We start from the raw sequence: 13,922 nt of genomic DNA on the forward strand, positions 1-13,922 counted from the left end.
TATGCCCGATTTTTTTTTTTTTTTTTTTTTTTTTTTTTTGTCCTTTTTGAGACCGGCCACACCGCGCTCAGCCAGTGAGCGCTGTGAGCGCACCGGTCATCCCTGTATAGGATCCGAACCCGCGGCGGGAGCGCTCTCTCGAGTGCACCACGGGCTCAGCCCACGATTCTAAGTTTTACAGTTTTAGAGTTTTCTTCTCCCTCCCTTCTGGGTCACAGTCTCCGGGAATTTTGAATAGTGACTTTTATACTATTGTCCAACTTTCCCATAAACAAAAACCTATCTCCCACAAGGCTGAGATAACATTTTTAAAGAAACAGCAGTCACTTGTGAAACATGTTCACCTATAAAGTAATGGCCAAAACTTGTTCTCAATTTCACTTAGAACTCATTGTGTTAAGAAGTGAATCTCCTGGGGCCAGAACATCAATTGCATGCCCATGTCCAAGATATTTTTTAATCACAAACCGCTGGTGGGAAGTGGCACAGAAGAATGAGGGGCTATCTACCGAATGGCAAGCACAATGACAAGAGTCTGATTCAGCAGATCTCTCCAAGGCCTTTCCAACGGCTATTACAGCCGTCAAATGAAGGGGAAGGTAACAGTGGATTATTACCTTTCACTCAACACTTCTCCCTCTGCCAAGAATTTTTTAAATGTCACAGGAATATAATTCACATGCTTCACAGATTGTGAACAATTTTCTCTAAACCTTCAACCGTGTATCCAGCAGCACCTAAGCTCAATATAATCCGAGCACGACAGCAAATGGCCAACACGCCATCTGTCCTGGCACTCCAATGCCTTGGGGTATCGACTCCATGAGACACTTGCCCATAGAGGCCGAAAAACAAATGCTGCCGGGAGTGACGCAACGTGATAACACTGCAGCCAAAACCTTTGAAAGGCTGACAGCCACCACAGCAAGAGAGGCAAGAAAGTCACTGATGGTCGTTTTATCAACTTGGCTGATTATAAAAATGGAAAGATACTCTCGAGCATTGCAGTGCTGGTCATTCACTAGCTGTGGATGCATAGAGAGCCAGGAGCACCTCTTTTTAATCTTTCGAATGCCAGAGTTTAACACAGCTCTTGACATATAAAGGGAATGATAATCACTAGCATTGCTGAAAGCTACTGCATGCCAGGCACTGTGCTAAAAGCCTTACTGAAAGTGTTATCTCATTTAATCCTAAGAGCCCTATTTTACATTTAAGAAACTGAGGCATGCAGAAGTTAAGTGTTTTACTCAACGTCACCCATCAGCAATTGTGATATTACATAATCAACACTCAATCTGTATTTGAATGAATAAGGGAATAAATAAGTGAATGCGTTCCAAAGTAGGAGTCTAGTTTCCCAACACACAAATTCACTAGGTATTCGTATATTACTAGTAATGGGGGGATAGAATACCATAAAAGGGTGAGGATCTTTGAAAATTACTAGTATTGCTTAATACAACAGAGAAGAAGCATTAATTGCACCCTGCAGAGAAACACAGTGATCGCTACACACCCTCCATCTCCTTGTTATCTTTTTTCTTTTGTTGAATTTCCCATGAACATGTTTAAAGTGGCTTTGAACTCTTCTGAATAACCATTATCATGATTGCTGTTTTGTCTGGAGCTAGCAGTTTATTGGTCACTAATAAATGGTAGTGATTCCCTCATAGCGGCAGCCATTGGGTAGTGATCCAAGCACTCATTCATTCATTTATTCATTCTTCTACAAACATTCTTGGAATATCTATGAAACATCAGGCCCTGGGGACATGGTGGCGAACAAGACACAGTCTTGTTTTCAGGATCATACAGTCTAGTAGGGAAGCCTAGTGGTAAACAAATAATTGCCCAAGAATTAATAATGACAATTGAGATACATGCTATCAAGGAGAGATACAACGCACAGGAGAGATGTGACAGTGGTACCAGCCCACCTTGGGTGAGTCAGGGAAGACTTCACTGACATGATGTTTAAGCTGAGACCTGGACAGAAAATTAATGGAAATTTGTCTGGGGGAAGGTCCCGGGGGGGGGGGGGGGGCGGGGGGGGGGGGGGGGCGGGGGGGGGGGGGGGGCGGGGGGGGGGGGGGGGCGGGGGGGGGGGGGGGGCGGGGGGGGGGGGGGGGCGGGGGGGGGGGGGGGGCGGGGGGGGGGGGGGGGCGGGGGGGGGGGGGGGGCGGGGGGGGGGGGGGGGCGGGGGGGGGGGGGGGGCGGGGGGGGGGGGGGGGCGGGGGGGGGGGGGGGGCGGGGGGGGGGGGGGGGCGGGGGGGGGGGGGGGGCGGGGGGGGGGGGGGGGCGGGGGGGGGGGGGGGGCGGGGGGGGGGGGGGGGCGGCAGGGGAAGTAAAAATATTCCAGGCAGAGGGAACAGCATATGCAAAGACCCTGAGACAGGAAGGGGCTGGATGCAGTATTAAGTAATTAACTCTTCACTGGTTGGCAAAACAGTAGTATCTTCTAGAAATTGCCAAGTAAGTTGAGTACTAAAAAATAGAATAGTGCAAGACAGACCAAAAAACACAGTCAAACCTTAAACAATCACACCATTGGCCATGGTGTAGGAAATTCCTTGGAATTACTTGCTCTAGAAGCAAGCTCTGAAGTGTTCGTGAGTGCACGATGAAGATGCCTCTCCCAGGCTCTGTCCCAGCACACAGAACCCAGCATGAGAGGGCTGCAGGGGGAGAAAAAGAATCCTACAGTCTCTGGCATTAAAAAAAAAAATCTCTTCCAAAACATTCAGGTCTTCCAGCAAAGCAAAACAGGGTGGTGGCTGGCCCCACCACATTTCCATCTTTTCCCCCACACACTTCCTTCCCTTCATGCCTCCACCCACCCTTAGCCTAGACTTATGCATCTGCCAAAGTAAACAGAGATGCCTTAGGAAGAAAGGAAAAAAAAGAATAAGAAGAGGAAAAGTGGGAGAGGGAGGAAAATAAATCCCTCCAGGACTTCTTGCACTTTGGGATTCACACAGCAAAATTATCTGCATGCCAACCTGACTCCTGTAGCTTTTAGAAGCACACACAGCCCCCATCACCCAGCTTAAGTGGCATGAAGAGCAGACACGGCAACTGATTGCATTCAAGGTGTGTGGTCCAGAAAATCAATCCATTTGGAGGATAAAGCCCACACCTCTTCTTTGCAAGTTCATTCCTTTCCTCACTTATTGTTTTTCTCCAGGTAATGTCTGCAACCTAAGCAGCCCTTGATAAAGCACAGGAAACACAGGAGAGAGGGAGAGGGGGAGGGAGGTGTAGAAGAGGGAGTGGGGAAGCCTCCTTTATCCTGGGACCCGAGGAAGAGTCAGGTCAGAGCCTTCTGATGCCTGAGCATACTCTCAAGGTATGGGCAACATAGCACAGAGCTCAGAACTACTAGATTTTTACTTAGAAATTATCACAAAGCCGAATCACCGGCCACTCAGCATTTTCCTAATTTGGAATCCCTAAAGACCACTCTGACTAAAACAGTCCCAATTTGGCATGGGAATGAGGTAAGTGCCTCCCAGAACACATGGGCTTTTCAACAGATCTCAGAGCTTTTTCAAGAGGCCAGGCAGGAATTTAATCTTGCCCACCTCTCTACACAGGCTCACTCACAGTTTATGACCGACTTTTAAAGTGAATTCCGAAGAAACTCTGTACCGTTGAAGCTTACCCCTAGTTTTGTTTTGAGTTTTAAAGCAATGTCATTGTTCTAACCAAACAAAGAAGTTCTGACTTCAGCAAAATAAATATTACCTGAAAAGAAAAAATATATGTAAGCTATATGTCTAATTTTCTCTTTCCTCTGTGTCAATAGTTCTTAAAGCAGGAAAAGTCAGAGCCTCAAGGGTAATGTTCTCATTTTCGTTTTGTCCTCATTCAGTTTCCACAAGAGCAAACCACTGTGCTGCCCAGCTGCAGGGAACACCGTTTTTTATAAACCCTAGTGTGAATGGTATGGTGTAGAAGAACGACTCCAAAAGCATGTCAAGAATAGGAGCTGTAGAGTGTTCTAGAACACTAGGCTGACATACATCAGCTTCTACATTTACACAGTGCTTCTCCTGACCACTCTCTCTCCAAAATAATTCTTCTTTTTGTCCCGAATGCCCTGTGCAAGGGAGGAAAAAGAGGACTAGGCGAAGCAGGGCCTGTGAGAAACAGGCTTATTTAGAAACACACATTCAATCATCCTCCTGAGCCCCTGTGGCCCTGAAGAAGCCTAAAATCCATTCTCTTTTTGCATCTTCTTAAATTGAAGCGTTTTCCACTGAGTGCCCTTTCAGCCATTCTCACTGTGAACATTACACAAAGACTCACACAACTTTGAGAATATGTAGCTATAGTTCATCTCGCAGTTGACACCGTGAGCTTCTTGCATCAACTTAGTGTCCTGTTATTTTCCCTAAGCTTTTGCTCTTCAAATAGGGACATCTCTGAGCAGCAGCACAACTTTTACTGATAAAGTTAAGTTGACCCTAGAGATACAGGGCAATTCGAACCGACAAAGAATTCAGACTAGGCAGGATAAGGGAAGGTGCTTGGAAACTAATGGCTTAGCTTTTGAGTGCTTGGTTCCCAGGCTGTGCTCCCGGGAGTATCAAACTTCCAGGACACTTAATATGCTGGGGAAGGCACAGTACCTCGGCAATGGACTGTTTACTATACAGGGAACAAGAGAAAACAATTTTCCCCGGAAGCACTGGAGAATGCGAAGATGTATTTAATAATAATATTTGATGGGGGTTGAGAAAGAGCTTTTTTCACAGAGAACTTTCTTTGGCACCACAAAATTAAAGGATTTTCTAACCCTGTCTTCGTCTTTCCCAAAGGAGGAAATTGTAAAGGCCAGCCCTTGAAAAATAATATAGTAAAATCTAACTTTATTCCCCTAATCTCTTAATAATGCTGCAGCTGGCCATGATCTATTTAGCATAACACAAAAATAACGTATTTGTACCAAGCAGATTTGAAATGCTTTAAAATAGTGAAAGCTATTTACTTGATTGATTAAGTTAAAGTGTTTACATAAAAGTGTCATATTTTGACATCAGTCATACAACACCACATCTGGTACTTCTAATTAAATTGTGTGAAAAAGACTACATTTTTTATTCAGTCACAACAATCTGGCTAATGGGAAGTACAAACGTATTCGTCATGCCCAGAGACTGGGATCTGCAGTTGTGGCATGTGGCTGCTAAAATCCCCAGATTTGGATTTTGCAAAGCTTTCATAGCCTCCAACACATGTTTTGCCTGAACAAAGACTAAGAAGCTGGGCCCCACCTCTGTGATTCAACAGTTATTATTTTTCCCATTTGATTTAAACCTCTCCAAGCACCATCAGTGAACTAAAATGTAATGAGAAGTAGAATAAAGTTGTCTTAAGGAATTGGTGCTCAGAGCCCAGGTAAGACACTTTGTTTTGTTAAGCTTTATTCCTGCAGATTAGGAAATAAACTCAAGAAATTTTAATGGGGGAACAGGGGAGTGAAACCCTATTATTCATTCAGAGCGGGAGCTCATTTGTATCTTTGTTGAAGTGTGGAACTCATACATACCTTAAAATGGCCTGCTTCTTACCAAAGCATTTGATTTAAACCACTACTTTTTCTTGCTTCCAAAATTTAGATGAAATATTCGACATATAGCAAATAAAGGACAGAATGGCTTGGCTTGTTAAGGCATGCTTACTTCGCTTTTAATATAGACAAATAATACTTCAAAAATCCTCTTTTTATTTTTTTAAGTTAAATTATGTCCACCCCATGTGCAGATTCAATTTACTGACTAAGTACACAACCGAATCTAGCCTCCCTGGGAACCATCCATTTGCTTAAGAAGGTAGAGGAGACACTGCCGTATTTTCTTAAAGAGATTCCTGGCATTTTTCTCCTCCTTTGCTTTTGCTTAAAGACTACCTTGAGAAATGTTGCCCAGCAGTAAAAGGAAAATGAGTTCAAGCTTCAAAATCAGGAAATTTGGGTAGTAAAATGTAAGTTATAAAGTCAATGTTGATCGAAAAATAAATCGAGCTCTTTTAAATGGCTTAAATGTCAGCCATGAGAAGTAAAGACTACCCAACTTCCTATAGAATTATTCATCCTTCCTCAGGCAAATGCCACCTCCAAATGGCTCTTAAGCTGCAAAAGGACACATTGGCCCAAGATGGTGAAGTATCTGAACGCGTATGGGATATGCACTTATTTACCATGTGCTATGTTCAATTTAAAGAAAATAAATGTAAAGGCAATAACCATGAACAAATAGAGGGCATGGTTTTTCATAATTGCAAGGAGACTTAGGTAATGCTCTATGCAGTGTTTGATTTAAAACGTTAAAATATTAACAGAGGTTTTCTATAGCAGAGTGTTCCTATCACAGTGAAATGACTCATAAGAATGCTAAATTCAAACCAGATGGGCACAAACATTAACTGAAAAAAAAAATCAGATATTTAGGGGTCAGCATGGGTCTTCGTAAAAATGAAGACCTTGTCTGAGTTAGTGAAAAATGAACTTTCGGTGATAAAAAAGAAAACAAAAGAAAATATTAGTGATTTTATTTTAATTATACAAGCCACTGTCAATTAGAAGAGCTAACATTTACAAAACTTTATATAGCCATTTTAATTTGAAAAAGATGACTATGGTAATCTTGAGACTTCGGATAAACAGGGACTTGCATGTCTCTTCTACAGCCAGAGTCGGGGACACATTAGTTCAGCTGTGTGCCTCACTAATAGTGTACAAGAATCTCCCCGCTTCCCACTGAGAAGTAACCCTCACTGAAGATTCGTGTGGTACAGAAACCTCCAACCATCCATCCACGGCCTGCTGCCAGCCTGTGCTCTTCTTTCAACAGACCACAGAGGAAAATTCTCATTGCTGGGTCAAACACCCCACCAAATCTCCTCTACTCTCTTGTGAAAAATATGTTTCCTCACATTTCTCCTTTTTTGTTTGTTCCTCCAGGGTTTTTACCATTTGCAGATTGTCTGCAACATGTGCAGTGTTTAAATGTGTACATACCCTACAAGAAGAAAAATATGTGGGCTCAGAATTAATATTGTTTTTGACTTATAGGGAAATTCCAGTTGTGTTTAACTTGGACTGTGGGATCCAGGAACTTTACGGAGAGGAAAAACGAATGTGTTTTGAGCAAAAATGTGTATGGGGAGTTCCCTACTGTTTTGTTGCTGGAATCTTGGACAACACAGGAAAAAATGACAAGCACATAATTTAGTCTGGCAGCCACACCACTTTGTGCTGTGAGCCTGTCAGTTCTTACTAGCTAAGTAAGGGCTGGCCTGCTTTGCTGCGAGGATGAGAGACCTCCCAGGAACAAGTAGGTACTTCAGGAAATGGTGTTTCTCATTCAGTAGGTGGCCTCTCCTCTCTGGGTCCCTGTGAATCGATGCCCCGCGTGGTGTTAGGGGGCACTGTGCTGCACTGAGCTGTTTACCTTTTGGATGAAACTTAAAACCACAGACCTAACCATTTGTGGTCACCAGAGATCTTATGGCAGACTTTCTAAGAGCAGTTGTGTTAACTCTGGAATCCTGGCCCGAGTCCAACTAAAGTAATTACATTCTGCCTCCCTAAAATTCCCCCTGCAGTTTCAATTGAATACGATAGTCTCAAGCCTCTGTCTCATGCGTTGCCGGCATGGTGGCTAGCATTCCACCTAGGAGCAGCTTGGAACTCTGCTGGAAGAAGTGATTCCCCAGTCCTCACCAAGCTGTGGTGGCGCTTAATTAGTCAGCGCTCATAAAAGCATGCGGAGAACCTCATTTTAAAAGTGCTCACAGTACACAGAGTGGCAGGAACGTCACATGTTTGTTTGTCTGTAAGAGCCAGCGGCCAGTGTGATCTTAGACTGCTTTAATGAAAGTATAAATTCAGAACGAGGAAGGTAGGGTTAGAGTCCCACTGCCCTCTAACCTGGAACTATCATATCTGGGGCAGTATGTTCAATTCTGGAGACACACTGAGAAGAGGCACCCCAGCCATTATGGAAAACAGTATGGAGGTTCCTTAAACAGCTTCAGATAGAACTGCCATACCATCCAGCAATCCCAGTGCTGGGGGTGCATCCAAAGGAGTGGAAAGCATCATGTCGAAGGGATACCTGCACCCCCCATGTTTAAAAACATGGGGGGTGCAGGTATCCCTTACTACAGCCAAGATATGGAACCAACCTACATGTTCATCATCAGACTGCATAAGGAAAAATGCGGTATATATTATGCAATAGCATATTACTCAGCCATAAAAAAGGAAACATTGCCATTTTCAGCAACATGGATGAACTTAGAGAAAATCATATTAAGTGAAATAAGCCAGGCACAGAAAGAGAAATACCATATGTTCTCACTCATAAGTGGGAGCAAATATTATAAATATATAAATAAAAGAAAGAAAGAAAGAAAGAAAGATACAACATTCCCAATAATACATCGAACTTTCAAAAAGGCAACTGGGGTTATTAGAAGCAAGAAGGGAGTGGGGAGGGAGGAATGGCTAAAGGGCCATGAATAGCAATGATAGTGTGTATTATTGAATATAATAATTATTCTGATGTGAGCATCACGTATTGCACATGGGTGTTGATGTTCAACACCTTATTTAAGTAGAGCTTGTTCTCAGAGGCCATCAGAATGATAAAGGTCTAAAATGATGTCATATGAGGGATCATTAAAGGAACTGGGGTATTTGACCATAAAGGAAGGAAGGAGGTAGTAGAAAGAGAGGGGAAAAATTAAAGAAAGGGAATCAGAGAGAGAGAGAGAGAAGAAAGTGAGAAAGCTGAAATTTGAAAAACATACTTTATAGCCCCACAGAACAGAACCAGGACCAAAGTTCTGGAAGTTACAAAGAGGCAAACGAAAGCCCCTCCTCCCAGCCCTGGCCTGGAGTGTCTTTTTCACCACCTCTGTGCATCACTCCAACTTTCACCCATTCACCAAAACTGAACTCAAGTCTGTCCCCAGATAAAACCCATTCCTCCAAGAACTCACTCAGTACCGTCTGCAGCACTAATTTGGCACTTATCACAGGTTCACAACGGATAGCATGTTAATTCTGAATGTCTGATCACATCAACACATCTCTAAGATTCTGCAGAGCAGGAAGCACGCACTGTACCTCTCCATTTCTGAGGTGGTTGTGAGCAAAGTACATTCAGCTTTGTCCTTCCCAGTAGCAATTTGTTAGGAACCTGTGATAAGTGTGCTGGGTATACAAAGACAAATAGGATAAACCTGCCATCAAAGGTAAGCCCCTACTGTACAGCATGAATTATAAAATAACACATAAACAAAAGAAAGAAAAAAATTGCCAAATTGGAAGTTTCAGGAAATATTTTTATGAAGAAAGAATACATTTTGAATAAGCCAAAGGGTCAGGGGCAGACATTTTACAGAGAAGAAACCTTAAAAGACCTGGAAGTGGGAAAACACAAAGTAATTTCTTGGAACTATGTGAAGATGTTTCTTGAAATAGAAGATGTAGTTAGGGGAGAAGCAGAAATCAAAAGGAAAGGCTGACTGGAAACATATTTTGGAGGGCCCTGAGAAATTAGCACTAAACTCAGCAATAGTTGGCTGTTGAAGTTTCCATCTTTGTTTTCAAGGGGGATCTATTACGATAGTGTACTTTAGAATATTGATATGGCAGGGCTGCATTAGATGGATTAGAGAGCTGAAAGTGGGAGTCCAGGTCAATGCAATTACAGGGAGTGGGCCATGATACAAAAGACTTCAGGGATGGGGACCCCTTTCCCCATGTCGTAGGTGACCCCATGCTGGGTCAAAGCCCCAGTTTTCTGTGAGTAAAGTGACTTGTCCTGACTACTTTCCTGTGCTCCCACCAACCCCCACCCCCAACCCCACAAGCTGTGTGGTACACCCAGGGGAATAGGTTACGGACTATGAGCCTCAACCCCATCAAGTCTTAGAAATTCTAGCCCTTTATCCATCTGCCCCTATATCTTGTAGCAGAGACTCAGATTAATAGCTGAAGGACTTCCCCCAAATAGGGATGGGGTATGTATTGGGGGGACTGGATTTACTCTTCAGTTGTTAGGCCTGGGTCCAAGTTCTTTCTTTCCTCAGTGGAAGAGCCTAGCCATGAGTCATTCCTCAGGACCATTTCCTCAGGGAACTTGGTGAGGAAGGCACATGATTAGCAGGCCCTTAGAGACTGTTGTAGCCTAAGGAAGAAAAAAATCACTGCATGGTGGAGGATCCCAGTCTCTCCATTTTGTGCTTCTCTTGAGTCCAGAGACTTTCCTTTGCAAACAGAGAAGACTACCTCCAGGTGGGTAAGAATTTCCCTCCTGACTGAACTTTGAGGAGACCATGGTGTATTCTGCCTTAAATACAAGCCCCTACATTTTAGGATTCTCACAGTCATTATATTTCACTTCCAACACTAAAGTAAAAAAATGAATAAAGTATTTTTAAAAACTGCATGAAATCAATAAGTTTTTCTACCTTTTTGGCATAAATTGTGATTTGTTCCAATGATTTGTCAAATTACTGTCTCTAAATTCTAGAAATGTGTTTTTGTGGCTCCCCTGTTTTGAGGAAATTATAGACAGTCCAAAGATGGAATCTGACTTAATGTTTTATCAAGACAAGAGAGGGCTAGTGACATAGAACCCAGGTGTTCCCAAGAGCATTCAGGACCAACAGAAAAAATAAGCCAAAGGTGTGATAAGTCTTGTGCCAGCACCCAGACACGACCAGCACAGGCATCCTGTTAGAGAGCTGTGGGACACTGGAAGGTCCTCTCATCGCAACACCTTCACTTTACAACTGACAAACATTAAAACCGAAGGAGAAATTTTCCTAAGCCCCATTATAAGAAATTCGTAGAAACAGATTAGTTAAGACTTTTATAGTCTTAAGGGTTGATTCATTAAACTGATACTTTGTTGATCTATTAACTACAAATTCTAATGCAAGAGGAACCAATATCTGAAGGGTCTTCAAAAAGTTCATGGAAAGATTTGTATTATCTTTTAATTCTATTTTTCCATGAAGTTTTTGAAATACCTATGTATAAAAATCTATTCTTTTCCTGGGTCTTTCAACATGCAAAAGCGTGTAATGATAATGAAAGAAGAAAAATGTTAGAATTTATCCATTACAAACTGTTTGTCTTGTTTTGGTCTCTTCGCATCCCTATGAGAATAGCACTGTCACCTCATGGTAAAGATGAGGAAACTTATTGCCTAAAGACACACAACTTGCAAAATGTGAAAGCCAGATCTATCCGGCTTCCAAGCCTAAGTTTTTTTAGTCACAACATAGTTTTTTCTTGCTTATTTCTCATAAATTCTGGATTTACATGTTAGAATTTTAGTTATAATTTCCATTTTAGGAATGATGCACACCCTAAAGCATGCAAGGGTCATTACAGGGCTTATTGTCAACCAGCTATTACAGCTAATCCCTCTCATTCTAACCTCAGTATCATCAAACCATTCTCCAAACAGAATGATCCACAAATCAGATCTAGGGATAAGGGCAAGGTGGACAGAGGGGAATTAAGTCAAGCTCATCTTCCCTACTTACTCGAAGTTCTTCCTTTCACTTATTTGGCCATACCAGAAATAACTTGTCCTGCGTAAAAGTGGAGGTGCCAAGAAAATTATGTTAAGTGAAATAAGTGAGGCACAACAAGAGAAATACCAAATGTTCTCACTTATATGTGGGAGCTAATAAAAATAAATAAACAAACCAAGAAATAAATAGAGAAAAAGAGGACAAAACAACCACAATAATTCTTTGAACTTGCTAGAAGTGAACAGAACTGAGATTGCCAGGAGTGGGAAAGGAGGGGGTGGGGAGGGAAGAATTGGTAAAGGGCCATGAAAATCAATTACATTGTATAATGATAAACAAAAATAAAACTTAGTATTCTAAGAGAAAAAAAAGCTAGAAGCACACACACAAAAATGGAGGTGTAGCAATATTCCATTCAAAAAACCAGCTAGCCTGTCTTCTGATATTTTTGAAAAGGAAGTTCAAACAGAAATTCTCAATGTTTTCCTGCACTTGATCATGGGAGGCAATATTTCTTTTTAATTGAGAACATGAGGGCAATGACAAGGAATGCAGGGACCTTTCCTGTTATCTTCAAGGTGGTAGAAATTGTTTTTAATTAGAAAATACATTGCAATGCACTCTGTATTTAATACAACCGTTCTTTGTTTAACAAATACTTATTGAGTATTATTACGGATTAGACACAATCAGACCTGCAATTTAGCCTCATAGTTGAGATCTAAAATAAACAAAGGTTTAGGAATCCTGACCTCACTAAGTGGAAATATGATTCTAGCATTAAGGTATATATTTCCATCCAGTAATGAAAATCATTAGTTAGCTTGTTCATAAAAAAGAAAAAAAGAGACAAATTTTATTGCAGAAGCTACATGTGTCGATACTAGTTGCAAGGAAGAACAATACAAAACTTCTTATAAACTTGAAATAATGCTTCAAGCATTTCTTGCTTCCCACACAAACATGTATCCAGCCACAAGTGTCCCGTCCTCCCACTTTGCCCTGGCATTGCAGAGAGAAGGAGACAAGACACAAGAAGATCTCACCTCATGACCTCCTTGTGTCCCAGCTAACACATGGTATCGAGACCCTTTCTGATACATTTTATTGAAAGTTCAATCAAATATTCTTAAGCATATTTATTTAAAATAAAAAATATGGAAAATGTTTTCATAGTACTTCTAAATTGGTCTTCTAGAAAGCAAATAGATTTCAATGTTTGTACTATCGCTGTTGCTATTATTGCCTCGGATATAAAAACATCTTTCTTAGAAAATGTCAGTGGATTTCTGACACAGCAAGTAAAACAGATTATTTAATTAATTTACCCAGCCACACAGATGGTTTTGAAAGGACAAAAGTAAAGATTATACACTAAATTTTGAAATTGGTACTGCTATTTTGAGATACATCAATTCACTTTTAGGAATTTATCCTATAGATATGCTCACATAAGTGTGCAAAGTACATGTCCAAGGATGTTCATTGGTGTTATGACAGCAAAACTAGAAACAAGAAACTGAGTGTCCTTCATCAGGGGATTAGTTAGATGAATTCTGATATATCCACAAAATGGAAAATCAAAAGTTGTTTTAAAAAGAATGATTTAGCTTCTTTTTAGGTTCATGAATATGGGCAATATGGAAGGACAATAACATACAAGGTCTTTTGATTCCACGTTTAGTGTTTAACACACCATGCTGCCCATTTTTGATCAAGAAAGCAGATATCACTCTATGTAACCCAAGTAGGAAGGGCTTTAAAAGAGGGAAGCAGAGGCTAACACAGCGATTGGGAGGGCTGGGGAATAAAGGTTGGGGAAGCCGTCACCAGCAATCTTGGTCAGCAGCACTATGTTATGGTCCTTAAGAGCTCTTCAGGAGGCCCTTCTGATTCCCTCAGCTTGCACTAAAGCAAATGCCTCTCACAAAGCCACCACCAACTACCTAGCTGCTGACAGTACCAAAGCAGACGATCAGTAGCTGTGGACCATTCATATGCCTTCTGCTACACACTGCCTGAAATTCTTCCGGGAGAGTAATGGCCTCTCCTTCTCTTGTCCCTTCCAGATCACCCATGGGACTCACACTGGCCAACTCAAGTCCAGAAGTGGAGAAAGGAATTTTGGGAAAGATGATGCACAATGACTGAGGATGGGATGGCAAAGTTGTGAATTTGACACCAGACAGCCCATTGCTCCACCATTTTCAATAGCAGTTAGCATAAGAATCCTGTATTAGTCCACTTTCTGTTGCTCGTAACAGAAATCTGAAGCTGGGTAATTTATAAAGAAAATAAATTTTCCTTACAGTTTTGGAAGGTAGGAAGTCTGGTGTGGAGGGGGTGCATCTGGTGAG

This window comes from Galeopterus variegatus, unplaced genomic scaffold (assembly GCF_000696425.1).
Source record: "Galeopterus variegatus unplaced genomic scaffold, G_variegatus-3.0.2 Scaffold349, whole genome shotgun sequence".
Taxonomy (NCBI): domain Eukaryota; kingdom Metazoa; phylum Chordata; class Mammalia; order Dermoptera; family Cynocephalidae; genus Galeopterus; species Galeopterus variegatus.